Source organism: Malaclemys terrapin, chromosome 11 (assembly GCF_027887155.1).
Source record: "Malaclemys terrapin pileata isolate rMalTer1 chromosome 11, rMalTer1.hap1, whole genome shotgun sequence".
NCBI classification, from domain to species: Eukaryota; Metazoa; Chordata; order Testudines; family Emydidae; genus Malaclemys; species Malaclemys terrapin.
Genome location: NC_071515.1, coordinates 18,761,277 through 18,786,451, shown reverse-complemented (window position 1 = coordinate 18,786,451; position 25,175 = coordinate 18,761,277). Strand labels below are relative to the sequence as shown.

Genomic DNA, 25,175 nt, shown 5'->3' with positions numbered 1-25,175 from the left:
TTATATATCGATATATTCATGTTATAAAGTATATAAAGAAGAGCTACCCCATTTCATCTAGTGAGAGTGACAACTTCTGTCCCTTCTAGTTTACTCAGTCTGAAGGAATTTTATTGTGTGTGTTATTCTGGTCAATATAAGTTTATAAAAATATATTTGTTCAGGTTTTAAGTGAGCCACATTTATGTCATTAAATTATACATCCCCCTGGGGTATGGAATCTGTACAAATACCAGTACCTCCCAGCTGAGTCATTTTTCAAAAAAAATTATATCATCTGCAAGAAGAACATTATAAACATGAGCAGTACCCTTAACAGCTGGAATAAGAGTAAGTTTGAGCCAACAAGAGAACATTTTTTAAAAATCCTGAGATGACCCTTTATGTTTATTTTAAATGCCTTTACATGCATAACAAAGAATACCTTAGATTAAACTGAAATAATTTTTTAAAAGTTAAAAGTAAAATTTGACCATCTATTGCTGGTTACATTCTGCATTACAGTCACCAAGCAGTTCACTTTCTGGTTCTCAAGTACCAGCACAGAGGAGTAATATCTGAGTTGCAAATGCCCCATGGAAATGTTTGAATCCAAACAACTTATTTAAAATTGAAGCTAAAAATAATACTGAAAGAGCATTTTAATATGAGGTTTTGTAAAGCCTCTTAAAACTCCCAAATCTTAATTTGGAAACTAAATTACCTGACAATGTCCCTTCTATGTTTAGATCTTCAGAGATGCTGCCTAACAGGAGAAAAGACATTTATCAAATATCTATGTACTTCTAGTGTGAACCAAAACACACCAAATATAAGACCCCTCTAGAAAGGGGGCCTATTTTTGTGATGTGCAGTATTGTAAATTTGGTTTGAGGAATTATAATTCCAAGGTTATGCTTTGCCCAAGTACCTCACCTCTAACTCCTTTCCTTACCCCACTCTCCCAGAGGCAAAAGGTTTTTACAAGCCTGGGGTCCCTACCCAGCAAACGCATGTGAGCTGTCTCATAAAAGCCATGTGCGTTAAGAGTTTGCAGAGTTAGAACCTAGTTGTTGTTTTTTAAGAAGGAGAGTTGTGAGAAAAATACGTAATGTGCATCTGCTAATAGACGGATAGACAAACGGGGGGGGGGGGGGGGGGGAGCAGGATTGTGGGTTGCCATTGCTGCCTGTGGACAGTCCTTGATTCGACCATCAAGAGTTGATGTAAAGAGCTGCCCAGAGGAAGCCATTTACAGTGTGTGACAAGACTACTGGTCATACAAAACCTAGGACTGTCTACTGGCACCTTAACTAGTTACATATACAGATCTAGAGGGCTCCCCTAACATGGTACATAGTGCCCTGTCTCTCTGCGGGGGCCCCCAAACAGAGCCAAGGGAAGCACCAAGAGCTAGACAGAGGCAGTGAAAACTGATAGGTCTATGAGAGAACCTATCTACAAAAAGAGGTGCAATAAAGATTGCAGGCCGCTGGACAGCGATTGTTGTTAGGGCTTTCTAGACTGTGCATGTCCAGTTGCCAGAGTGTGGTAGGGGTGGGGTTTGGACACATTCAAATATGCAGGCTCACGCCCTGCTGGGCTTTTGGTTGCACAGATCAGCCGGAGAGAGGAAAATATTTCTCAATAAACAGGAAAATGTGGTTAGAAGTTTGGCCGATAGGACTGAGGGATGAGTACAAGTTACAAAATTGCTTTTAATGCATTGAAACCGACCAAGTTTAAAAAATGATTATGTCTGTCAAGAGGTTTTTTAAACAGTAAACAAATCCTTTCTGCAAAGGGCAGGCAGAACACTTGCTCTCTTTGTTGTCCATTCATACTTTCTGAGGTCTAAAGGCCCTCCACAAACTGAGTCCCTTTAATTTGGTTGCCTAACTAACTGTAGATATAGGTGCCTAACTTTAAGCAACCAAGTGTGAAAATGTTTAGCCTGTGTGTCTAAGTTTCCCTGTCTGTAAAAGAGAGAATAATAATTAAGCTACCTCAGAGGAGCATTGTGAGCTTGGATTCATTAATGCTTGTGCCTTGAGATCTTGGCTAGAAAGAGCTAAAGAAATGCAAAGTATTAATAAATGTTTCTAGTACCCAAGAGATTTTACCATGTGCCACAGACAGTGCTTTTTCTATACCGCTCCTCAGCTGATTCCAAGGCCAGATTCTCAACTGTTGTGTAAATTAGCAATGGCATAGCTCCATTGACTCAGTGTCTGGAGTTACTTTCATAGTGTTACCCCCATTGAGCTTCAATTATGTAGATAACCCATTTTTACATTTACTCATAGATTCCAAGGACAGAAGGGACCTTTGTGATCATCTAATCTGACATCCTGTGTAGTACAGGCTACAGAATTCCCCCAAAACCTTAAAGTGTTTCTTTTAGAAAAACATCCAATCTTGATTTTAAAATTGTCAGTGATGGAGAATGCACCATGATCCTTGGTAAATTGCTCCAGTGGTTAATTACTCTCATCATTCAAAATTTCCAGTCTGAATTCATCTAGCTTGAACTTCCAGCACTGGATTATGTTATACCGTTCTCTGCTAGACAGAAAATCTCATTATTAAAAATTTATTCATCATGTAGGCCCTTATAGACTGTAATCAAGTCACCCCTTAACCTTCTCTTTGTTAAACTAAATAGACTATAAGGCAGGTTTTCTCACCCTTTAATCATTCTCGTGGCTCTTCTCTGAACCCTCTCCAATTTATCCACATTCGTCTTGAACTGTTGATATCAGAACTGGACAGAGTATTCCAGCTGCGGTCATACCAGTGCCAAATACAGAGGTAAAATAACCTCTCTACTCCTATTCAAAAGTCCTCTGTTTATCCATCCCAGGATCACATTAGCCCTTTTGGCCACAGCATCACACTGAGAGCTCGTGTTCAGCTGATTATCCACCAGGTCATCTTTTGTTTTTATTTAAAAGTTTTTCACTGTCACATGAAAGATGGGTTTTGTAGTTATAAAATGGGACCTGGAATCTGGCCCTGTGGGTTCTATTCCTGGCTATGCCACAGATTTCCTGTTGGATCTGGGGGAGTCGCTTGACCTCTCTGTGTCTCAGTGTTGAAATCAGACTATGGTTTTCAGTCTAAAATAGCAGATGACAAACGGACAGTCACAATTTCAGTTCATTTTGTACTGTGTGAAGTCTTCTTAAAGGATCAAAGTTCTCCTAAGACCAACAACGTTTGGGCCCTAGTGAATTATCCAGGTATCTTATTCTAGGAATTTGGGCTGCAACCATCTCCCAGATTTGGCTCTCATCTCTTAAAATCAATAGATATGGTAAAGTGAATGTGTGTTTTTAGTCTGTGTTGCTTAAAAATGAACATGAATATATGGGTGGCAAGTCCATTTATTCAGTTTTGTAAACCAAGGTCACTGCATTTGCTTGGGGGAAGGTTTGGCCAGTAAAGTTGATTGTAGAGGTCACAATGGTAAATCCTGTCACAAGAAAGTTGAAACTAGCAGTGCTGGCTGTTTCTCTGCTGTTAATTTTGTGACAAGAATTGTATTACAGAGACCCTCTTCTAAATAATCATGAAAGGTCCTGGACAGGGCTTAAATTCTCACAAAGTATTTCCTGGAGCCCTGAGGCTCAAGACCTCAGCCCCACGGGAGGCACGCCAGGGCTCGGGGCTTCAGCCCTGAGGGTTTGAAAATATTTACCAGCGCTCCATTCCAGACAGCTCCACCTGAATGTAAGAGCTGGTCCTGGTCATTTCAAATTCCACATGTGTGATCTGTGGTTAGCGGAGAATTTGCAGAAGTTCTTGGACTTGGGAGCCCTCGGCTACAGAGGTGAATCAGATCTTCAAAGCAACTAAAATTTTCAAAAGGTTGTCTGATGCTTGTTGGCCATGCCAGGTCTCAGACAGATTTTGGCCTAGAAATCTGTTTCACTCAAGAGATGTCAATGCAAACTATTTCAGACTCTCTGAGAATTTGAAGTGCTTATTTAGGGAGTAATTCTCCTCCCCAAAAAAGGGAACATATCAAGTCCCCCACAAAGTTCACCCACAAAGTTCTCCAAAGAGCAGGTGGGCTGTGTACAGTTTGTCAGAGATATTTAGCTCCCCCAGGCTACTTAAAGGTAGGGGAACTTTGACAAAGGTTCACAAAGGCACCTGTGGAGATTGTAAACCCCACCAGGATTACTGCTGAGATTACAAACTCCCATGCATGGACAGCTGTGCATGTTATCCATAAACAAGAGCAAAACAAAGAGGAATGAATCTCATTTTGCATTTGGTTTCAGGTACTTAACTAAGAAAAAAATATTTCTTAGAAGAGGCGTCCCTGGTTTTTAAATAGCTGGGTTGGGACAGTGATTCAGCTTCCTTGGTTTTTGCATCGTGAGACCCAGGTCGTCACTGCAGACACTGTAAATTGCTAGAAATCTCAGTTTGGCAAAAATGTTGCCGTACATATAGCATCTCAGAGTCAAAAGAAGATATGAGAGATGGAGCAGACTCAGACTTATCATTATAAAGCTATTTGGAATTTGCATTTTCATCTAGTGATGTAGAGCCTCATTCTGATTTCACTTGCTCCAGTGTAAAGCAAGAATAATTCTACAGAAGTCATGGAGTGACAGGTGTAACACGAGTATGTGCAGAACAGAATCAGGCCCACTACATTTGTCATGTGAATAGTAATCAAGATTACTGTTCTAGCCTATGCTAGATGACTGATAATGATGTGATTGCATAGCCTGTAGTTGGACAACTAGAATGGACTATGCAATGGACAAAATGGCTAAATAGAGTCCCTTACAGACATGGGTAAGTTGCAATCAATCATTCAGGCAAGCACAGGTCTGAATGCCTGTAACAGTCTCTTCATTACATCTTTCTGAGTGAAGGAGCATCCCATGCTCATATGCAGGGTGTTATTTCCACATCTCCTAAATGCTGTTATGTCAAAAGCAGCTTTCTTTGAACAAGGCCAGGCATGCTCTGTTACCTACATATCTGCCATATTCAAAACACAAACCTGTTTTGCCAGGCATCAAAAGTCAGGTCTAAGCTTTAAGAAGTTTGCCGTATAGTTATACCAGTGTAGCTAAACTGACAATCCTCCCAGTGTAGACACAACTTATTGGCAAAGTTTTAATGATTTAGCTTATACTAGTTCAACAAGCAAAATACATACCACAAATATTCCCCCTCTCCCCACCAAAAAAACCTGGCATTGCTATACCAGCAAAAGCTTCTAGTGCAGACCTAACCTGAATGCAAGAAGTCATCTGACCACTTGTCACAGGGGAACAATGTATCTTTCCCATACTCAGGGAACTCAGATGACCACAGCCGTAATTCTGACACTATCAGAAGTGATTTATCTTTACACAGGCCCCAAGCACTGAGACTTCCAGAAAATATAATAAGGCAGGAATTCTCCAAATCCATGGAATGATTGATGGTGGTTTGTGGAAGCTGGTTGGGTCTATGGTGTTGGCTCCTCCTTGCTTCCACATGTTAAAAAAATATATACAAACACCTTCCTAACACTACTTTTGTATGTATGGAATTGCTGTAATTGTTACAGGTATGTTACGGGATCAAGAATAATAGAAGTGGTCGGCCTGATTATGAACAGGAAGGGAGATGGCCATGAGACAATCTCCATTAAAGTGTAGCCTAATTGTGAATAAAGCATGAGAACCTTTACAACAGTGTCTAAAAATAAGAGTTTAGGGGGAAAGGGCCATTGCAATTTGAAATATAGCATTGTGCTTACAGTACATGCTACGTGCCAGAACTAAGTACTTACATGCCCTATCTATAGGAGTTGAGCACCTCACAAGGGAAGTACGTTATCCCCAAGGGAACTGGGGCACAGAGAGATTTCAGTGACTAGGTCACACAAGAAGCCCTAAGATAGAACCAGGAATTAAACCCAGAATGCCAGTCCAGTACCCAAACCACAAGACCCTCCTCTCTTTTATAAACATAAACACTAACCCCTCATTTGCAATGGAAGGAGAGAGTCACGACATTCCTCTTCAGAGACTATATGTTCCTGCCCTGAGAGGAGGTTATGCTATATTATAGAAAGCCCTAACCCTTCCCACTCTTACTGTCCTTTATGGGGAAACTGGATCCACCTGGAAAGCAGCTGCAGTTTCTGGATGGTTTGCCAGCTCAGAGCCAGTAAGCGTATGATAGAGACACACAGCATGTGAATTCACAGCCATACCATCTCAACAGTAAATCCCACACTCCTGGTGCAGGGTGTTCCACAGATCCAGGGTGTGCCACAGAGTCAACTAATCCACTCACCATCTGACAAAGCCCAGCTGTGGCGTGCTAATGAACCTACTTAGATTACTGCACAGTGGCATGCACATGAATGATTATTTCAAACAGGTTGGGCGTGCCTTCCATTCATCCTAGAGCCCCAGCAATCCCTTCCTTGGATCACAGCCACAATACCTACACTCCCTCCTGATGGAGCTACCTGCTGTTTAATTTCTTAGCACCTGAGCAACACAATCAGTTAACTGCTGTGATGTCATTATTCTGATCAAGCGTGATGAACAGTGCAGGAAATGTTTTCCCATGACTCTCTAAGTGATGGGTGGGAGGCATATAGTCCTCTTGCTTTACAATTGGTTGGTGTCCAGCAATGAAATAGGATTTTGTTTAGTACTTATATCAGCATTACATTGCTTTGAGCAGTTTCTTTTCTCGTGATTATACCTGTTCAATGAACAGGTGCTTTCACATTATACAGATCCTTTTGCTAGGGTGGGGAGCAGAAGGGGCTTATGTCTAGGGTCCATGTATTGTACAAGGCCCCAGGACATCCATCAAGAACAAAGGTTTCTTTCATACTTTCTTTATCAATCATCATGTTCCAGGAGGGCTAGACATTTACTCAGCCCCCCAGCCTAGCATGGCACTGGCAGCTTTCCCAGCCACTGAAGAGAAAAGATGGACTTGTGGTTAAAGCAGAGAACTAGGCCCCAGAAAATCTAGGCCCTATTCCTGGTTCTGCCACAGGCTTCCTTGGGTATTTCACTTTCCTTCTCACTTAGGGATCAACTCTGCAGGGTATTGAACAATTCTAAAGATGGGAGTTCAGGGTGCTGGGCACCCTGCGAGCTAATACTTCTTCACCATCTCCCAGAGATTGTAGGAGGCTGAGTTCATTCACCTGGGATGAAGAGTCAGGTGGATAAAGTATTACACTGCAAACAGCTGCGTTTGCTTTGCTGTTCACGAATCACCACTGCTCCCCCTGCTTTTTCATCTGGCAGACTTCAGATGGCGTACAGTGCCATGATCACAATTGTTTTAGGAGATTAATGTTTAGAGACGAGTACACAGAGGCACCAGCTGAGATCAGGGCTTCATTGTGTAAGGTTCTGTACATACGCATAGTGAGAAACAGTTCCTGCCCTGCTTCTAGTCTAAACAGACCAGACGGATGAAGGATGGCAGTGGAGACAGAAGTGATGCCCAAGGTCATACAGCAGGTCAGTGGCAGAGATGCAAATAGAATCTGTGCCCCCTGAATGCCAGTTTAGCGCCTACTAGACCACACTGTTTGAACTCAGGGTGAAACGTCTTAAGTATATTCAAGAAGCAGGGGCAACTTTTCTGAAAAATTCTGGGGGAGGCAAATCTGTGTCAGCATATAAAATATTATGTGATTATATTGTATCTTGCAAAAGTTGGGGGAGGAAGGTGGAGCACAAAGACCTATGAAAAGTCGGGGGGGTGGGGGGGAAACCAGGGCTGGGGGGTAACTGCCCCCCTTGTCCCATAGCAAATGACACCCTTGTTAAGAAAGCTGGTGGCCCTCAGTACTGGTGACTATTTAATATCTATTTACTGGGAAGTACAGGGGAGAGGAACAGGAGGGGAGGTTGGGAGGATGGTGAGGAAAGAACATTTTGAAGGAAGGGGAGGAAAAGACAAGAGAGAAGTGAGAAGATAGCGAAGATGGACAGGGCAAAATGTCAAAGGAGGTCTCCAACTATCTAGTTCCTCTGTGTCCCCCTTAATCTTCCTGTGGTCCTAGTAGGAGGCCACAGATCCTGTAAATTAAACAGTGAAAGCTCTTTTCCTCTCATCATAAAGTACTTACGCATGAAAGAGAGACGTAATTGAGAAGTGGGCAATAACCCAGTGCTCCAACTCACACACCACTACTCCCCCTTCTCTCTGAGTGTGCTGTCCAGGGGTGTTTTTCAGATGCCTTGAACTTCACTTGCCAGAGTTAACCTGCCCAAGGGAACAAAATAGGAGTCCAAGCAAATAAATAAATAAATAAGGGGAACATCTACTATAGTCTCTGGGACAACCCACCCACTCAATCCTTATGCAGGCAAAACCTCACTACTGTCAAGGGGAGTTTATACATAAAACTTGAGCAAGGACCTCAGTATTAAAGGGCTTGCAATAACGAATCCATGAACATTCTGCCTGCTATTACAGCAGCACTCAATGGCTTCAGTCAGGCAAAAATATAAGAATTAATGATGTTATCCTTCTGTTCTATTGAAAGGCAAAATGCTCCTCTGGCCAAGGAACCACGAGCAGATGAGTAGGATCCAAGGTAGAAAAAGAGATGCAGAATATTTTCTGTGTGCTTCTCTTTCACCTCTGCAGAAGCCTGTGGGTGAAGCCTGAGAGTCTTGCACCAGAAGGGCAAGGATCTAGCCACATCTACCAGTGCAGGAGGAACAGCCAGAGAAACTAAAAATTGGTGGTTGGGAATAACGTGTTTGGCCAGGAGCTGACTGGGTTGGCAGATGAGTGCTGCAGAAGAGAGGGCGGGGGGAACAGGTTCAGAGAGAAGCCAAAGGCAGTCAAAGAAGGAAAGATGGCGACTCTGTGGGGAATGAGCTACGAGGGAGTTGCAACCCTTTTGGACCCATTGCTGCTGAGGGGGATGGCAGAGAGCTACAATCCCTGACCTCTCTGGATTTACCTGCAACTGAGTCAACTTTGCAAGCCTAAGCTGCAACAACTGGTGTCATAGGTATCCTTTTGAGCCCCATTGCTGGAGAAAAGTTACATCTGAGTTAGAGCTGGTCATTTTGTTTGAAGGATCTTAGTGCAGTAAAGTAAAGCCTCCATATGCCAGTCTGGTGGTGGTAAGGGGCTGTATTGGAGCTGTAACTAGACAGGGGAAAATTCTCCCAGTTACAGGAGCATCCTAGGGCTGATGTGGGATCTTATGCTCCTGCCACCCTGCATGTGCCCCAGCAAAGGGGGCATGCTGGGGTCAGGGCTGAGGGTATATAGTTATAGGAATGGAGTAATAGCTCTTTAAAGTAGTTCGAGCCCTCTATTGACCCTCACTGTCTTCTGTTGCAGAAGCCACCAAAGCTGTGTCAGAGCATAGGATTGTCAGCTGTCCAGGTTTTCCAACAACTGCCCCTTTTTATGAGGTAGCTGTCCTGGAATATCTGCAAGGATGTTCAATGCAGTGCCAGCTGTCCAGTTTTATGGACTCAGAATCATCCGGCATGTCCTGGTTTTTGTACCTCAGATGTGGCAACCGTAGCAGTAGTGTATATATGGAGTTAGGCCTGTTATGTAGTCAGTAAACACTGCGCCAGTGTGGTTCTTTTATATCGCATTTGCTGTGTCGCAGGGTGCTGGAGGAGAAGGCCTTGCCTTCCACCCTCTTCTCCCTTTAGTACAGAGCACAGGGGCAGCCCTGCACTGTTGTGAATTTGTTAGCTTCTGAGTGACTGGATTTAAAACAAAATGCTCTTGGAGCCAGTGAGTGAAAGTCAGCCAGGTATCTGTTCATTAGAACGAGAAACACACGGCTAAGCTGATGGCACTGATTCCGTATTGTGTAATGAATAAATAGGCCTCTACCAAGAGCAGTACACAAAATACCACTCTGTAAACAGTAGGTCAGCATTGTCTGGAGGTATAGAACATCCCCATTCTTTAGATGAAAACAAGAGTAATAACAGATCTAGAAATCCAGGTGGAAAATTTGTTGGCATAGTCAGAAGAGAATACATAAAGACACAAGATTTTATTATTAGCAAAGACAATTATAACTTCACCTTTTTGAATCAAGCTAGCTAGCTGAAATATGAGCTTCCTAAAATAGTAGTTAATAGCATCCCAGAAATTATTCATTAGCTTGTCAGATCAGAAGCAACAGTGCAGAGTAAAAAGGAGAATCTATACTAGTCAGCATCTTAGTCACGAAGATTATCATTAGTGATTAAACGCCCCCACCAGTTCTAGAACTGGGAGGAAATATATGGCAAGAACCTGACTAACCTCAGTAGCCCACCTATATGGATCCAGTTACAGAATTCAGCCTTTCAGGACCAAATCCTCTCTGCTGCTGTGCCAAGCTTGAAGAGGAGGAGGGAAGGAATCCGATCTCTCAGGCCAAAGAATGACAGTAGAGCCCACTCCATGCTGGTTATAGAAGCCGCAAAGCTACAGTAACTGGTGCTTAAAGTGGTCTGAAAAAGGTGTGTGTGGGGTGATGGACAGGGAATCTCTCAACTTCAGAGCAGCAGCTTTAGTAAGACAATGCTTAAAGTACACCCTTCAGCAGGGTCTTTGACCCATTGCAAGCACTTCCCTTCCCCCACTTTAAGCACTGTGTAATAGTGTGGCCACCACCAAGCATCCCCATGAGTCCAGGGTGCCTCTGCAGTGCCCTGTACCTGATTCTTCAGGGCTCCTGAGACTATGTGGGGTTTGTTTTTCTCCTTCAATCACAGCCCTTTTGGGGGTCTGGCTTTCTTTATTTACAAAGCTCAAAAAAAAAAAATCCAAACCAAAAAGGCATTTCTCTAATCACTCCCAGAGTCCCCAAGAATCTGCAGTCCCCCTCCCATCCCAACTGCTTCAGTTCTTGTAAGGAACCAGTTGCCTGAGGCTCCTTTGCTGCACCAGGTGTCTCTGGTTTAGCAAGCCTGCTCTAGTTCTTCAAGTCAGGCAGGCTCCCTCACTCCCTTTGCTCTCCCATACCCCTCACCACTCTGAGTGGCCCGACAGAGCACTCACTGCATGGCTCGCCATCTTTGTCTGTCCTGGACAGAAGGTCTGCAGTCTGGTGGTTCTTGCCGGGACAATGCTGTGCAGGAAAACAAAAGGGCAGGGTACCGATGGGTAACCCAGGCATTTGAATCTCTCATCATCTGGAGCCATCAGAGCACTGCTTGGTCAGTGACAAGGAAAAAGGGAGTCCAATGCAGATAGTAGTGCCGGGCTTCACTGCCCAGCATTCCTTCTGGATGACCAATACCACTCTTCACGGTCCAGGGGTTTCCTACTCCTACAGGATAGGATGTTCCTGATTGTGGAACTTCTAGGACAATACTGCTCCCAGGTCCCAGTGTGGTTCTATCTGGATGGGAACCAGGAAGGGTCTTATGGCATCCCTCGCTGGCAGGTTTGAGGTCTTACCCTACCTGCCAAAGTGACACCCTAGATAGTCACACTCCATCATGGGACACTCTCACTGCCTATGTTCCAAATGCCTAAAGCAATAACATATGATCGGCCCCTCTTGAATGGTCAACAAAGGCCCGCTTGGATCCTGGGGTCTCAAAGTGCCTCTGACTGGAGATCTCCAGGAAGGTAGAGACTCTCTCCCTTGAGGGGGCCCAGTACCAAGGGCACTTCCTCATTCCTGGGGTGCCGAAACCTGGAGCAGTGCCAACAACCCTTGAGTTACTGCAGGCTGGGAGGAGAGTTAGGAGGAATTATTCTAATTCCTGAAGCTTCCACCTCTAGAAACCTCTCTGTTGTTTCTACAGCCTCTGGGATGGTTAATGGACAGAACTGATAAACCTAGGCTTGTACTGCTATGGGGAGAATTTTTAAATGTTGTTTAAAAACAATACTATCCATCAGGTCACCCATGGTCTTAGTTTCAGGGGTCAGCCAGCGAGTGGCCAAGTTGCAGAGCTATTGGGCGACAGCCTCCTTTTAGAAATGGTTCCTCATGAAACTTACTATAATAGATTTCTGGAATGAATCCAAGCTAATCCAATATGGCCACCTTCAGAGTAAAGTAAGATTGGGCTTCATCTGTACTCAGGGCCTTGGAAGTAGCTTAGGCCTCCCCTAGGGAGATCAGGTATCCAGTTTTCAACCGGAACACCCAGTTGAAAAGGGACACTGGCGACTCTGGTCAGCACCGCCAACCGGGCCATTAAAAGTCCAGTCAGCGGTGCTTCAGAGCTAAGGCAGGCTAGTCCCTACCTGTCCTGGCTCCGCACTGCGCCCCAGAAGCAGCCAGCAGGTCTTGCTCCTAGACGGGAGTGGGGAAGGCTACGGGACTCTGCGCGCTGCCCCCACCCTGAGCACTGGCTCTGCACTCCCATTGGCCGGGAACCGCAGCCAATAGGAGCTGCGGGAGCGGTGCCTGAGGGCGAGAGCAGCATGCAGAGCCAGCTGCCATGCCTCTGCCTAGGAGCCAGACCTCCTGGCTGTTTCCGGGACATAGCGTGGAGTCAGGACAGGCAGGAAGCCTCCCTTAGCCCCCCAGCTGCACTGCTGACTGGGAGCCACCAGAGGTAGAGCCGTCCCTTGGGTACAGTGAATTGGGGCAACTGCGCTGGGCCCCGCGCTTTGGGGAGGGGACGGGGAGGTGAGGCGAGTGGGCGAGCGGGGTGAGGAGGTGAATGGGGAGGCGAGTGGCAGGCGGATGGGGCGAGGAGGAGCTCCCCCTACAAGAACTTCCCCCTCCCTCAGCACCTCCTGCCCACCGGCGGGCCCCGCCGATCAGCACCTTCCCCTCCCTCTCAGCGCCAACCGTGGATCAGATGTTTTGCGACCTCAGGAGGCGCTGGGGGAGAGGGCAGAGGAGTGAGGGTGCAGCGTGCTCGGGGGAGGGTGCAGAACTGGGTGGGGAAGGGGTGGGAAGAGGCAGGTTGGGAGCGGGAAGAAGCATGGTCGGGGTGGGGCCTTGGGGAAAGGGGTAGAGTGGGGGTGGGGCCTGGGCGGAGCCAGAGGGGGGAGCAGCCCCCCGGCAGATTAGAAACTTGGCCCCTATGTCCTGGGCCCAGCACCCCCCTAGGGACAGTCCTGACCATAGGTAAGCCCGTGCCCCAACCACCAGCTTGGAGCCCTCTCCTGCACCCCAAGCCCCTCATCCCTGGCCCCACCCCAGGGCCCGCACCCCCAGACAGAGCCCTCACCCCCGCTCCACCCCAACCCCCTGCCTCAACCCGCAGCCTCCTCCCACACCCTGAACCCTTCATTTCTGGCCCCACCCTAGAGCCCTCACCCCCACCTGCACCTCAACCCCCATCCCCAGCCCAGTGAAAGTGAGTGAGAGTGGTGGAGAGCATCAAGCGAGCCACCGAGGGAGGGGGAAATGTAGTGAGTGGGGGGCAGGACCTCTGGGAAGGGGCAGGGAGGGGCTAGGGTGTTCGGTTTTGTGCGATTAGAAAGTTGGCAACCCTAGCCTCCCCATGTAGCTAAAGGGTTGGGGGGGGCTCCTCTCCCAGCCAGTGGTAGCTGTCACCTGCTCAGCTGTCAGGAAAGCTCCCGGGTCAGTAGAGTTAGCTTGGTTAGGGTGGGTCCTGGGAGAGCATCAGCAGGGAACACCCTTGTAGGAGCACCCAGCAAACCTAGCACAAGCAGCCTGGCCACCTTGGCCTGGAACTGCCAATTCTGTTCCTGTTCAGTCAGTTAGGCCTCCTGCGTGCGCTGCTGGGTGGCTAGTAAGGCTTCCTGGAGCAGATGATTTTGCTCCTTGTCTGCCTGTTGCTGCTGTATCATTAATCACAAGACTTCCTCCAATGTCCCCGAAGAAGGGGATGGTAAGATTCCCTGCTCAGGTGCCAGGTGTATTGGGGTGGCCACCACCTGAGTGCCCCTTCATGTCCAGGGGAGCCTCTGCAGTGCCCCACCTCTGTTTTCTTCTTCGTCAGGGCTCCTTAAACAAACCCCACACAGTCTTTCTCCTTTCAATCACAGGCCTTCTTGGGGGTCTGGTTTTCTTCAGGGCCGGCTCCAGCCACCAGCTGAGCAAGTGCAGATTGTTGGAGGCGACATTCTGCCCAATCCTAGGGCGGCATGGCCGCTATTTTTTGTTTTTGTTTTTGTTTGTTCTTGTTCCACTCCGGCCGCCCTGTAGGGGACGGCGGCATGGAGGACGGGAGTGCCCTGCAGGGCAGTCCTCTTCCTTCCCTCCCCGCCGACGGGAGCGGAGCCCTCGCGGCAGGCGGCAGGAGGCGGCGCAGCAGGAGGGGCCGCGTGGCAGCGCCCCTGCTGTAGCCCTGGCCGCCCCCTTCTCTCTCTCTCTCTCCCGCCCGCTCCCAACCCCTCTCCCCCAGCCGGTCCCCCTGCACTCAGAGCTGGCCCTGGTTTTCTTTATTCACAAAGCTCCAAAAAATCAACCCAACAAAAAAAGAATTTCTCCAATCACTCATAGAATTCCCAGAAATCTGTCCCAGTCTGTATCTGGCACTAGCTTCCCTGCTCAAGCTGACTCCCTTGGACCTTCTCCCAGTCAGTCCCTTTCCCTGCAGAATTCCTTCAACTCCTAGAGCAGTGGTCTCTAAACTTTGAGGGTTGCGCCCTACATACCCCATCCAGTGCCCCATCTCAGAGCCGGGATGGACGGGGTAAGGGTCCCAAGGCTGGGGGTGGGGCTGGGGCTGGGCCGGGAACGGGCCCGGGAGCGGAGCCCTGGCTGGGGGCCAAGGCTAGGGGTGGGATTGGAAGAAGAGCCATGGCTGGGCTGTGGTGGGGGCCAGCAGCCAGGGTAGTGCCTGGGTGCAGAGCTGGGGGCAGGACTGGAGCAGAGCTGGGGGCAGAGTGGGGCTGGCCTGGGCACTGCCGCTTCCCCCCCAAATGTTTCTCAGCACCCTGTAGGGGGGCCACAGTCCTAGAGGTTTCTTCCCTGCACCAGGTGTCTCTGGCTGGCTCATTTAGTAAGCCTGCTCCAGGATTCAAATCTCCTGCAGGCAGCTCCCTCACTCCCTGTTCTCTCTCACATGCTGACAGTAACTTTGACAGGAGCTGTGCCCTGTCTGCCCTTCCCTGGCTTACGTGGAGGAGGGGGAATTAGGTGAAGTTTTACAGTTGTGTAGATAGATTTGGAGCAGGTTATCAGAGGCTTGCACCTCCTATTCCAAAGCAGGTGAAACAATAATGAAGATAGCTAATCAAAGTAGTTTAAATCCTGAGCAAATGATTAAATGATTACATCGGTCCAGGTATACTTAATCCTACCTCAGTGCAGGGGAGATGGACTAGAGTACTAGATGACCTCTCAAGGTGCATTCTATTCCTACATTTCTGTGAATTCTCAAGCCTTTATTTAGCAAGGTATGTAAGCATGTGCATAAATTTAAGCATGAACAACCTCGTTGAAACCTAAGGGCTGAGTCCAGCCTGCAGGATTTGACCTATGGAGTTTAGACAATGTTCTACAGTTTTCCAAATTTGGTATGTCCATTTTCTTCCTTTAGCCTGATGATCTCTCTCTCTTCTCCCCTAAAAGATGTAAACTACTGTAATAATTTTCAAAAATTATTCAACAAGATAACTTATTTTTATTTAAACAGTAAATTCTCCTGTACAGAGTTTATAAAGCTTCCTGTTTCTTTTGTTTACATGGTTAGTTCAAAAAGAACAGGAGTACATGGTTAGTTCAGAGATTCAGTTAATAGGATTCTAGAAGGAGTTTAAGTTAGATATATAAATATATATATAATTGATTTTGTGAAATTTTTGTTTTTATTAGATTTCACTTAGAAAAGCTACACCTGACAATTCTGTGGTTATTGCAAATATAGAACTGAATCCTATCCTGTACTACTGTATAATGACACTAACAGGCACAAGTCTGCTTTGTCCTCCACTGTCTGCTACCCAGATACACGCACTTTCTTGGTCACTTCACCAGAGCAGGACAAGACTTTGCTCATTACGAATTACTTCTCAATTCTGATTTATGGAATGATCTTATTAATCGATTACCTGAGCTCATGAGGATTCTTGATTTCTTTTCTAGAATTACGTCTTCAATAAAGCTGTGGATCAGACTCATACTGTCAGTGGAAAGATTCTGTTCACTTCAGGGAGCTTTGGGTCAGACCCCATATGCTTATTTCCAGTGAGACTGGAATTGGTTTAGAGATGTAGCATATTTGTGCAATCCCTAAACAATTTATCTCATTGAAGTCAAAACACAAAGCACCCAGAGAGAGACAGAGAGAGACAGAGAGACTGATCCGGATTCTTGTTTACATTAAGGTTACGTTGCACCACTCTGGCACTCTGGAACTTAAAGTGGGTGTAAATGCACTTTAGTAGAAAGCTATTAAAAATGTAACTCATTCCCACTTTCAGATACCTTGATGCTGCCAGAGTAGTGCAAAGCTAACCTTAGTGTAAATGAGAATCAAGCCCTTTCTTCAAAGAAACCCTTTTAGTAAGCGGGTGTTATCTCATGTTGCTTGTTTGTCTTCAGGAATCATATTGCTGGAAAACGCATTAGCTCAAGACAGTTAACATAAACAAACAGAAAAATCCACATACCAATTTGCTTCTGTTGGAAGAAAATAGCTCTGTAGTGGATGTAACCTCCACAGCTGAAGGAAGACTGAAGTGTAGAGTTCAGAGTGACTTCCCTATGTTCCCAGCTGCTTCCCTTAGCTACCACCTCCTTCTAATGACACTGTAGAAAAATGGAATAACAGTGTCTAGCAAAAACAAAAACAACAAGGAGTACTAGTGGCACCTTAGAGACTAACAAATTTATTTGGGCATAAGCTTTCGTGGGCTAAGCTTTCGTATTCAGCAAGAGGAAACTGGAAAACATTTCCAGATTTCTGTCTTTATAAATCCAGCATCCCACCAAAAATAAATTCTAACCATATGAATGAATCACTTTAGGTCACTGTCTGCAGGGAAGCAGAGGGAGTTGCTGTTGAATGGAAATAGTTGCATGTGTAACATTCATAAGGGAATGTTAAGTAATACATGCTGCTTTCTGATATGCAATGGACGGATTGCACAGTATGTCTTTGGTGTGCATTTTGGTTCATAGAAAGTAATATTAAATTAGCAGAAAAGCATTTAAGAACTCAAAGGAAACATTTTCCAGCACTACAGTGAGGTTAAATCATACATTCTAGTTATTTACTGAAAATAGATTTTTTTCTTTGTGTCTGAGATGCATGAAGCCAACAGATACCACGGGTCAAATCCTCACCTGGTAGACAGCGTGTTCTAGTGGATAGACCACCGGGAAGGGACTCAGGTGAGCTGGGTTCTTTTCCTGGCTCTGACACTGGCCTGCTGGGAGGCTTTGGGCAAATCACTTCACCTCCCTCTGCCTTAGTTTCCCCATCTGTAAAATAAGCAAAATTATACTGAGTTTCTTTGTAAAGCACTTTAAGATCTACTGATGAAAAGTGCTGGGTTTTATAAGAGCGAGGTGGCATTATTAAAAGTCAGTGTGCAATCCCACTTGACACCAGCTGAGGACCAGGCCCCCTATTGTTACACAAAAACACCCAAACACAACTCACCAACAGACGCTTCCTGTTAATATTAGGATTAATACTGGGACACATCTTGAAGCCCTTATTTATTTCTTAATCACTCTTTACTCAGGCAAAACTCCCATGGGGTCATGGGAATTCTACTTGAGAAATAAATGAATAAGAAATAAGGACTTCAGGATTTGGCTCCTTTAGTTGTACCCTCTGTGTCATTGAAACATTTCCTCCTTTCTCTGTGAAGTCAACGATAGATGTACCTTGTAGATGTGCCTCCTTTATTAGGCGTTCTTTTATTCTGGAAGTGTTTGAATGGGAAAATATAGGTCTAGTTGTGTAGCAGATCTCTTCAGTATTCTGCTTGGAGTGGCACATAGCATGTCTGCAGGGTACAATGCCAAATTTGGATATTGTAAGGCAGATAGTTCGAGGGCCAGATTCTTGGTCCTGCTCCAATTCCCTCTGTGCTGCTTCAGCAGTGCAAATGGGGACTTAAAGTTGCCTTAATGAGACAACTGAAGATTCTCCCTCTATAAGGGAAACTTGGCTGGTGCAACGCCAGTGTTGTCAGTGTGGGAAGCCTTCTGGGGTCTGTCAGAGTGCAATACTGTTTCAGTCAGCATAAATTAGAGCAGCCCTGTGACTGCTCTAGTCAAGGTGGATAAAAACTGATTTAAAAATATATTTAAATTGGAGTTTTAAAAAAATAAATCTATTTAAAATTAATTTTGGAATAGATAACCTATGATAAGGCCTAAACTAATAATCTATTAACATAATTTAAATTAAAATTTAAAAATATTAAATGGTACTTATTTTCAGCCAAGTTTCAAAATTAAACCACTGAACTGGTGGAAGTTGTTGGCTAAGCACCTGGAATCAGAGTCTACTCAAGTACTAAACCAGTTTTTGACAGCTGACACTTCTTCTGTAGGTGCAAAAAGCATATTTTCTTCATTTCAATTTATTCAACTAGTTCAGTTCAGTGACTAGTTCATTCAGAGTTAAGAAACTTCCTGGGAATTGAAAACACAGGAAAGCTTGTTTTCCTTTTCCAATCTTTGAATAAAAACTAGATGCGAATGGATGAGATCTACTAATTTTAAAATCTTGACAAGATGACCAGAAACAATTCAATTCACTAACTACAGATACTACTTCCTTTGTTTAATATATCAGTTAGTTTTAAATGCAAAACATGATTTCATAAACTTTTTCTTGTATGTATTTAGCACAGTTAAAGTAGTTTTGTTTAATAAAAAATTAAATGCTGTTTTTATGCACTGTAATTGAATTTGAATTTTCATTAAAATAGAGCTTGACACAAATTGCAAGTAAGTTAATCGCCATCTAGTAAATATGAAATGCATTATCCACCATTTCCTAACATAATAGAAGAGAGAAAAATTAAGAATCTGAATAAATCTACGTTAAGCTCTATAATTGCTTAAATAAATGTATATAGATATAGTGTATCTTCCTGCTTAGCAAAAAGAAGCACCAAATTTAGCATAAAGGCTATATTTAGTTGCCAGCCAACATGTATTATTGGTTACCAATGAACCAATGAGAATTAACCTTTCTTTAGGAAAATAACTACAAAGTATAAATGCAAAACACAATTAAATTTGATTATTTAGTTCAAGGTTTCCTGCTTGTTGGTTTAAATCACGATTTGAAATCAAAGATTTAAATCACTGATTTTGAATTGATCCACCATGGCTTTAATGTGTACCTGGATGTGGTTTGGCCTCTATCTAACTCCAAGATCAAAAGAGGAGTAAAGGTGGTTCATAGTCATTTTCCCAACCACTGTATTGAGCGGGTACACAATACAGTTAAGGATCCAGCCTGTAGTTAAGAGTATACAAACATTAAAAGAGGATTTTTTAAAAATAATCCATTATACTCCACTTAAAAAAATCCATTATACTCAGATTTTCCATCATATCACTTGAAATCAAATGGATCTTTGCCCGTATTTAGAACTCACTGCCATGCAATAGCCAGATTTGGCACAGTATATCCAAATACATAGGATGTGTTCTCATTTGACACCTTGGAAGCAAAATAATCAGTGTGTGTGAGTGCAGAATTTTGCCCTGATTCTGGCAGAGTATAATCTATTTTATTCACAGTCTGGGGTTTTGTGGGATCCAGTTAGAGCTAAACGACCATCTTAACCTTCTATAACTTCCATTGACTTCAGCTAAAATCTCAAGAGCCCAGTGAATACAGAACTGGGCCCCAACGCTTTACTTGTGTTTTATTTCCTTTCTGTGCCCAGACCTAGTGAAAAAGGCAGGGTGAATCTGTACTATTTGGGCATTTCATTATGGTTTCATGCAACTCATTAACTGCTGCTAGCATTTTTACAGTGTGACTATTGGATACTGTTATAACAGTTTAAAACAAAGTTAATGAAAAGCCCCATTCTTCATTTGCTTTCTTGTCCTCTCCTGTTATTGCTGGGAAATTCTTTTACTTTGCCATGTCATTTGTGTTTCTTTGGTGAAGCAGGGTCAGTTAATGAGGCTTTGGGGCTTTTATTATACATAATAGTAAGGGTGGCATTATGCCAGGGATATTTTGATCAATTAAATGCATTCATGAGCAACACAACTCATGGAAATTTTTTGGAAGGGAGATAAATACTTTGGGTTGTATGTGATGAGGAAAAAACAAAGGGGATTATTTTCATGCAAATTACAGATCCTGGGCTGTTCCATAGTGAATAAGATGGTTATATTGAAAGGCAAATGAGTTATAATGGCACCATCAATGCTTTGGTTTAAAAAAAATTCATTTTATTGATTACACATTTCAAAATAAAATGCAAAACAGAAGACATATGGGAGCTAAGATGCATGGAGAAACAACCCTTCTGAAGGAGATACTTAATGAATGTTAGCCAAAGTACAGATTATAGTTGAGAAATCGGGTAAAATGGTTCCTCATCAGGATTACTAACTATCTCAGGTAGTCCTAAAAATTTTTCCCATTGTGGGGGTTACTGATTTTAAGGAAAATTTATTTAAAATAAAGTTTATTCTTATTTGCAAAAACTCAGATAATATTTTCTAAATTAAAGCATACCAACTGCCAAATTCAATGGAGATTAATTCAATTCAGTAGTACCAGGAATGGATTTGGTCCAATGAATTTAAATCTAAACTCTAAACTGAACCCTTTTAAAAAGATTCTTCATTTTTGCAGGGCTAATTTTAGCCATGCAAGACAATAAAACAAATTATTTTTAAAATCTCTATGTTGCTTTATGACTCCTGCAATGTCTGTTCTGCTGTCCTAAGAATTTGGGTGCTGGTTAATTGACTAATATCCACCCTGGAAAGGTAGACTTTAACTATCTGATAACCTGGAAAAGGATAATATCCTCTTTCTGAGAAATGAAGCAAATTACTACTTCAGGTCAGCTCTCTGAAGAAAGCAGTCATATTTAATAGTGCTTAACTCAGACGTGGGCAAACTATGGCCCGCGGGCCACATCCAGCCCGCGGGACCGTCCTGCCCGGCCCCTGAGCTCCTGGCCGGGGAGCCTAGTCCCCAGCCTCTCCCCTGCTATCACCCTTCTCCCGCAGCCATGCCGCCGTGCAGGCCGCGCTCTGGCCCACCGCTCCCACTGGGCAGTGTTGGGAGCGCAGCTGGCTCTGGCTGGGTGTCGCGGCTACGAGCTCCTGCTGCTGGTAAGGGGGCGGGGAGCGGGGGATCCTGGGGAGCAATCAGGAGGGAGGGGGCAGTTGGATGGGGCAGAGGTTCTGGGGGGGAGGTCAGGGGATGGGGAACAGGGAGGGTTGGGAGTGAGGGTCCTGGGGGGCCTATCAGGGGGCGGGGATGTAGATAGGGGTCGGGAGGGCAGTCAGGGACAGGGAGCGGGGGGGTTAGATAAGGGGGTGGGATCCCGGGGGGCAGTTGGGGCGGGAGGTCCTGGGAGGGGGTGGTCAGGGGACGAGGAGCAGAGGGCACCTGGATAGGGGGTGGGAGTCCCAGGGGGGCTGTCTGGGGGTGGGGGTGTGGATAGGGGACAGGGATCCCAGGAGGGGGTAGTCAGGGGACAAGGAGCAGGGGGTTTAGATGGGTTGCGGGTTCTGAGGGGGGCAGTCAGGGGGCGGGAAGTGGGAGGGGGCGGATGGGAGGGCAGGCGGTTTGGGGAGGCACAGCCTTCCCTACCCAGCCCTCCATACAGTTGCACAACCCCGATGTGGCGCTCGGGTCAAAAAGTTTGCCCATCCCTGGCTTAACTGTTCTTTATGTCCTACGCAGCAAATATCTGAGTGACACCATCTTTGGCATGGTCCGATGACACATTTAATCTAAAACATCTGCTTAATGGAATGTTAAGGGTCATTTAGGCAGGTCCACTCCCTTCCACCCTCTTCAGTATTAGAATTATGGGTATTTTTAAATCTAATACGTTGGAGAAGCTACAATTAACTCTGTAGATAATGTAAGTTGACTTTTCAGATGAAACACACACACTTACAAATAAAGTACTATCTATACATATGCCCCCTGATAGTTTGGTGGGATTTTTCAAACAGTCTAGGTATTTAGCCTCATATTTGTACAGCACCTAACATAATGGGGTCCATGATTAGCGCTTAGTTGTAATAATGGGGGTCTAACAGGCCTACCCGAACTGTGAGCTCAACAGTGGGAAGGTAGATAAAAGTTTATAAAATTTTCCAGTCACCTATAACAATAAATGTTGATGGGGGAAAAGTACAAAAGGGAGACAAACAGATGGAATTAGTCCAACAGAGTCCTTGAGTGATAGTAGTAGGCCTTCTTGTTTGAAATTATGCCTGTAAACAAGAGAAGTGTGAGACCAGAAATCAATCGATCAAAATTGGTGTGTCAAAAATTAGGCCTAATTGGTGAACACAGTAATGAAAGGATGGACTATTCCACCCATCACTTCCTTTTGGGGTCCTTAAAAAAAAGGCTTCGGGGGCATAGGGCTGGAGCACCCATGGAGAAAAATTAGCGGGTGCTTAGCACCCACCGGCAGCCAAGCTCCCCCATCTCCCTCCGCCCCCCAGCACCTCTCCCCCACCGGTGGCCCCGATGATCACTCCTCCCCCTCCCTCCCCCTCCCAGCACCTCCTGCCTGCTGCAAACAGCTGTTTCGCGGTGTGCAGGTCAGCTCCTGGAGGGAGAGGGAGAAGTGGGGATGGGGCGCATTCAAGGGACGGGGCGGAAAAAGGTGGGGAAGAGGCAGGGTGGGGGTAGAGCAGGGGCAGGATGAGGTGGGGCAGAGGTGAGATCTTGGAGGAAGGGGTGAAGTGGGGGGCAGGGCCGGGAAGAGGCGGGGCAAGGGCGGGGGGTTGAGTGGAGTGGGAGTGGGGGTGGGACCTGGGGTGGAGGTGGGGGGGTCGAGCACCCCCTGCATAGAGGGAAAGTTGGCACTTATGTTCAGCGGAAGATCAAATGCTGGCTGGCTGGAAGACAGGTGGACTAAGAAGGAGCAAGCTTCACCATCACGGCTGCCACCCCCACCAACTCCTGGGACCCCAGGATCAACTGTGACACTATTGGACCTTTGTTGTTCTGATCCTGAGACATGTCCTGACCAGACCAGGCCAGAAGGAGGAACCCAGATGACATCACCACCTCCACTAGATCCAGCTAAATCCCAAACACCACCTAGAATATAAGACCTTGTCACGCACACCCTTTCCAGGCGTTTCCTTTTCCTTCCACACGTTATTCTTACTCTTTCCTTTTGCCTTCTGTCTAATAAGCACCTGGCTCAGCCAGCCATGACTATATATTTTGCAATACTATTGTAGTCCTGTGACCACAAAGGCCAATTAAAGCAATGCCCTAAACAGCCCACTGCTGGTGCGAGTTTGCCAGGTCTCTGAGTGACTGATCAGACTGTGCGCTGGGCCTGTGTTTCTCCTGCAGTGAGGTTGCAAGTAAGAGACAGAGACGGAATCTGTGTTTTCAATCTTTGCTCTTCTTTTCTCTCCCCCTGCTTGCATGCTTCTTTAGTTCTGTTTTCAAGGGAATGGGATAGAACTTTAACAACAGCTTCACCCACTTCACCTAACTTCTTTCCTCCCAAAAAGGAGAGTTATTACCATCTCAGAGGCTGTCAGACAGCAAAAGGAAATAAAGGATATTGTTAAAATGAAAGCCTTAATACTTTTTATTTCAAGTGCTTTAATTGTTCTGCCCCTTTTCTGTATCTTTAATAAAAAGATTAAAAGGATTTTTAATAGTATGTTTGCCAAGGGACTAAACAAGTAGAGGTCTCAGTACTCGAAACCATATTTAACTGTTTAGTGTTGTATAGGGACGTGGCCACATTAACACCTTTGACTCTCTGGGGCTACTTATTCCCTTGAAGTTAGCACAACAGCTCCTAGGTACTACAGTAATACAGACAATAAAAATATTTTTCATTAAAATGAATGGAAGATTATGTGGCTAAATCCCTCAGATGGTTTTAATAAAATATTAAGATTTTTCAGAGACATTACTATAAAAGAACAACTAATCTAAAATATAATAGGTGGCATAGTTCATGACTGGCTCTGCTCTCAGTTAAATCTCTGCCACCTCAGGGAATGAATTCATGGCCTGCTCAATTCAGTTAAATCATCAATTTTAGCATGCAACTTAGATGAGAGGGAAAGAAAAGGGTGCATCGGGCAATGACAGATATTACATGGAAAAGTTACTTGTGAGAAATGTCCAATTTCCCATGAATTTTTCATTGATGTTTATGATTTTTTTCAGTGTTCACAAATATTTGGAAATGGTTCTGATACAGACCTTTCAGATCACCGATATTTCTATTCTTGAGTACTATAATAGCAAAATAGGAACAAGATGCCAGAGTCACTCTGTGACTGGCAGTCCAATCTCTGTTCAGCCCAAGATTCTTGAATTTATGCATGTAATAAACCACTTCTCTGGTATTTTGTCAAATATCAGAGAGTAACTATTGTTAGCTAATGAATACAAATAACCAAGCTGACAAGACCGTGGTCTAGTAAGAATGCTTTTCACACAATGGGGGTTCTGCCTCCACCCATGCAGTGGGATACTGGTGTACGGAAAAGTAGTTTCAGAAAGAACCGTGGAGATCTCAAGAATTAGCAAATGGGCATGCCAACTTAAATTGTTTCACAAAGTATTCCACCAATCTGCACTCCTCCTACATGAATGCCTCAATATGTATTAGTACTCTCTTTCAGCTAGTGTAAAGTGTCATGGATCCACTAAAGTCACTGAAACTATGCCAGTATATACCAGCAGAGAATCTAGCCCACCATGGATCTCAGCAGGCACACAGATGAGAGGGGTATAAGTAAATTAGGATTCTGTTCCTCAGCTATGCTGCTGTGAATCAGGAGTAAATGCATTGCCTTCTATGGACAAGTATTAGATTTAGAACAACTAGACTGAGAGCAGAATTGCACTCCATGGTTCTTATCAAGAGATCATGGTAAATGATGGCTGAAGTTCTTTCTTAAATTTTATTCAGTTCTTACTTCTTCCCATTGAGTCTGAAAAGCTTTGTCTGAATAAGGACTCCAGGATTTGGCCCCCTTTGTATGACAAGAAATCTTTGGGGAAGTTTTTATCTTTCATACCAGTTAGATGGGGAAGCATATGTAATGCACTAAGGATGGAAGAAATCAATATGATTTGTTGTTGTTCACCTTA

At 44.8% G+C, this 25,175-nt stretch overlaps 1 protein-coding gene across 7 annotated transcripts in view; it reads right to left on the bottom strand.

The window, feature by feature from the left end:
* Nucleotides 1–25,175, bottom strand: part of CMKLR2 (chemerin chemokine-like receptor 2) — a 47,472-nt gene that overhangs the window by 10,250 nt on the left and 12,047 nt on the right. For 3 of the 7 annotated variants that reach the window (XM_054043208.1, XM_054043207.1, XM_054043210.1), the window contains 3 exons: nt 17,189–17,326; nt 16,513–16,651; nt 8,108–8,244 (listed from right to left, as the gene is read on the bottom strand). The gene's annotated coding sequence lies outside the window, so the exon portion shown is untranslated. Of the gene's footprint in view, nt 1–703; nt 746–8,107; nt 8,245–16,512; nt 16,652–17,188; nt 17,327–17,737; nt 17,787–19,212; nt 19,294–25,175 lie in introns of those variants that run through there. The other 4 variants (XM_054043209.1, XM_054043212.1, XM_054043213.1 and 1 more) reach the window with 4 other exon arrangements.